Raw genomic sequence first — 3,505 nt, 5'->3', positions numbered from 1 at the left:
GATGTATTTGGATGTAGTTTTACTTTTTGGCCACAAGATGGTGCTATACTAACTCCGTTTTCTAAAAATAGAAAACAGAACCAAGTGTTATGTAAACATGCAGGCACCTAGATAAGCGTGGCAGACGTTCTTAAGTACCTGATGAGTCCGCACGGAGGAAACGCGTAGGGCGGAGCCAGGTGCGTCTGACATCACTGGATGCGGAAGTGCTAGCCGGCCGCATTGACATTACGGATATCGTGAGCGTACACGCCGAGGGGGAACTACGGGACGCCGATTCTACCCATAGAGGAGTGACACCACTGGGCTCTTGAGCCCGATACACCTGAATACCAATTTGTATAAGTGCGCTAAATAGGCGCAGGCTGAAATTTATTGATTTTACATGTTACGCTATGAGAGATTTTTTATGATTATGTTTTACAAGCCTAATATGGATTAAAGCTTCTGAGTTTTACTGGAGAGCTGTTTGCCTGGTCAATATACAAAAACGCTAGATCCACCTGGTATGCGAGGTGGCAACCATCTGGTGAGCAGTTTGGGATTATTCACTGGGTTCAGCACGGAGGCACCACTTGTCACCCGGGGTGTTTTTTCACAGGATCTGGATGCACATTGATTGGCAGTAATGCACTATGTGCAGTGTGTTTGTCTTTTATAGATACAAAGAGTTTGAAGAAGAGGAGTGCTGTTATACATCACCTTATGTTTTCCAATTGCTGGACTTTTTTGATAGTGAATACTCTTGAGCTTGGTTTAATTTATTCACATAATTATATATTTGAGCCGTTTATCTCATGTCACTAATGTTTTGCCCTTGAAGCTGTGTTATTTATAAGGGGTAGGCGCAGTTTGTTTATATATCACAGACGTTCTTAAGTGGTTAACACTCCACCATCTCGGACAGGAGCGTGTACAGAAAAAACATTCTTAGTTGTGAGTAAAATCGACTCTGGACTTATCTAAAAAATCACTACTGGGTATGGCCAGCTCTGTAGACAATTCCTATGTGTACAAGTGGTTTAATTTATTGGAACGTTCGAGGGAAATACGTCTGTCCTCTAGAGAACACAGTAGTCTTGGTGACTTCTACTTTTCCCATCCCTTTTTAGGATAAATAATTTTTATTGATTGACATTTTTTAAAGCAAAGACTTCAGTATTAGGAAACAGATGGCTGCTTGAAGATAAAAGCCATTATAGAGAGTTGTGCTTCCACTTTTGCTTTTCTGCGGCTCTGGTTTGGCACCTGTGTCTTTTTCCTTATCTGTGGTTGGCTTCTTATTGGTTTCATTTGTGTCTTTGTCCTTCTCTGTGGTTTGCTTCTCAGTGGTTACACTTGTAGCTTTTTCCTTCTCTGTGGTTGGCTTCTCTGTGGTTCCACTTGTCTCTTTTTCCTTCTCAGATTCTCCACTTGTGGCTTTGGCATCTCTGGTTCCTTCAGTGCAGGAAAAGTCTGTTGAATGATCGGTGTATAAAGACTTGCCAATAGCACAGAAGTTATCGGTGGCACAGCCTTGAAAGACAGTCGGCACTGATATGAGTTCTGTTCAAAAAGAGTAAAACCAAAAGGGTAGAAAATATTAACCATATAAATAGTGGAACAGAGGAGCAAAACTATGGGATGTGGAGCAGGGGTTTTTAGGATGCAATGCATGGGATTGTGGGTGAGCAAGTGCCTGCTGCTAAACCTCTCTCGCATTTCTTCCCACTGGGAAAGAGGTGGGGCCAAGTGGTGTTGCATAAAGAAAGCAAAGAGGAGTGTTAGATCCAAGGAGAAGCCAAGTAGGCTCTTCGGAGGAGGGACAAATGACTTCCAAAAATAAATACTCCCAATTGGTGAATATGCGGCAGATGTTGAGTTGCAGGCGGCAGGTTATTGCCAGGTGGGGAGGATAATGATTGGCAGTATGACCGCTACTGACCCTGCTGTAATTTTGTGTTTGTTTGTTTCTGTTTGCTGTGTGACGTGTAGCTAGCTTATTGCACACCACCCATGGGATATAGTGTTGTGTGCGGCTGCTTCACTCAGGGCCGGGCCGCGGCGAGAGAGTCTCCAGCCTCAGAGTGAAATTTAGCCTAGAAACTGCCCTGACCTTGTCCCACCTCTGGCTTCACTGTTAAAGCCTGTCAGTCTGTCAGCCTGTCTCTGTGGTAAAATAAAGTGGCTGAGTGCACTGTACGTAAAAAAAAATGGTGTCACCTAACATTGTCACACAAAGCATTTCACGTCATTGTTGACTTTAGTAGTGCAGTGTTAGGACCACACTGCGCAATCAGCAATTTTTCACATTTACACATTAAAAAAAGCATCTGCATAAAATACATATTTTGGGGGAAACATTTTGCCATTGATCCCCCTCTGCCATGCTACTGCCTGAGTTTATGGACAGTTTTGATACTTTAAAAAAAAAATGTGGCTGCAAATATGCCCTAAAGATTTTTGATGTTCACCTGCCGTTAAAGTCAATCGGGTTCACCACAAACACTTTGTTCGCTATGTCCATCCATCACTAGTGACTATTCTGGGGTTAATGTGAAATTTCCCTGACATAGGCCCGCTGGTGGAAATTATTTGCTTTTGGGTCTTACCTGGGGCTTTCTCCAGCCCACCGTCATCACCCGTCATCAACCCGGCCGCTGCGTGTCATCAGGCGGCCGGCGTGACAGTACTGCGCATGCGCGGTTTTCTAACTCTAAACCGCGCATGTGCAGTACTGTCAGGCTGGCCGCCATGATGACGCGTAGCAGCCGGGGTGATGACGACGAGCGTCATCGTTCTGGAAGTGTCAGCCCGACACTCTGCCCCGGTGTCGCCGGACGTGATTTCTGCGGAGGGACTGGGAGAGGAGCCAGGAGGACACCGGGGGACCTTCCGACCTACGGTGGGCTGGAGAAAGCCCCAGTTAAGATTTTGTTATTTGTTACTCCTCGGGGTCCCTTTAATTGGCAGATAACATGATATTATTACACACGGAAAACTACTTAACATGATCTCAAGATCTCCCCGCTGTCCAATTATGCCCTTTGGATATACCCAGTAGACATTTATTGCTCTAATTTTCACATTAATAGCAAAAAATATCTGCTAAGCATGCTCGAGGGACAAGATTGTAAAAATGTGAAGCAAACATGCAAAAATTTGATGCAAAAATGTAACCTATTGTGTAAACATATTTGTGGATTAGGATTCAATTGGAATTAGGCAATTCTGACTATCTCTAGTAAAGCCGCTTATTGGGGCAGGAATGTGAGCTCATTACAGACAAATAATATACCTATATATATATATTATATACCGTATTTTTCGGACCATAAGACGCACTTTTTCTCCCACAAAAGAGGGGGGAAAAAGTCACTGCGTCTTATGGTCCGGATGTAAGTTTGTAACACCCCCCCCCAGCCTCCGGGAGTGCAATGCCGGTGGAGTGTCCATGGGTACTTCTTGCCTGTGAGGACCCCAGTGAGGAGAGGAAGCAGAGGAGCAGCATTTGCAGGAGTGATCT

At 44.5% G+C, this 3,505-nt stretch overlaps 1 long non-coding RNA gene across 1 annotated transcript in view; it reads right to left on the bottom strand.

Annotated features, from left to right (window-relative positions):
• Positions 1-1,087: 1,087 nt before the first annotated feature.
• The window catches only part of LOC137523068 (uncharacterized), a 4,816-nt gene continuing 2,398 nt past the window's right edge, over positions 1,088-3,505 (bottom strand). Inside the window, exon 2 of the long non-coding RNA XR_011022504.1 lies at positions 1,088-1,545. This is a non-coding gene — a long non-coding RNA (uncharacterized lncRNA). The remainder of the gene's footprint in view (positions 1,546-3,505) is intronic.

This window comes from Hyperolius riggenbachi, chromosome 6 (assembly GCF_040937935.1).
Source record: "Hyperolius riggenbachi isolate aHypRig1 chromosome 6, aHypRig1.pri, whole genome shotgun sequence".
NCBI classification, from domain to species: Eukaryota; Metazoa; Chordata; class Amphibia; order Anura; family Hyperoliidae; genus Hyperolius; species Hyperolius riggenbachi.
Note: the sequence above shows the minus strand (reverse complement) of the source record. Positions and strands in the feature narration are given on the sequence as shown.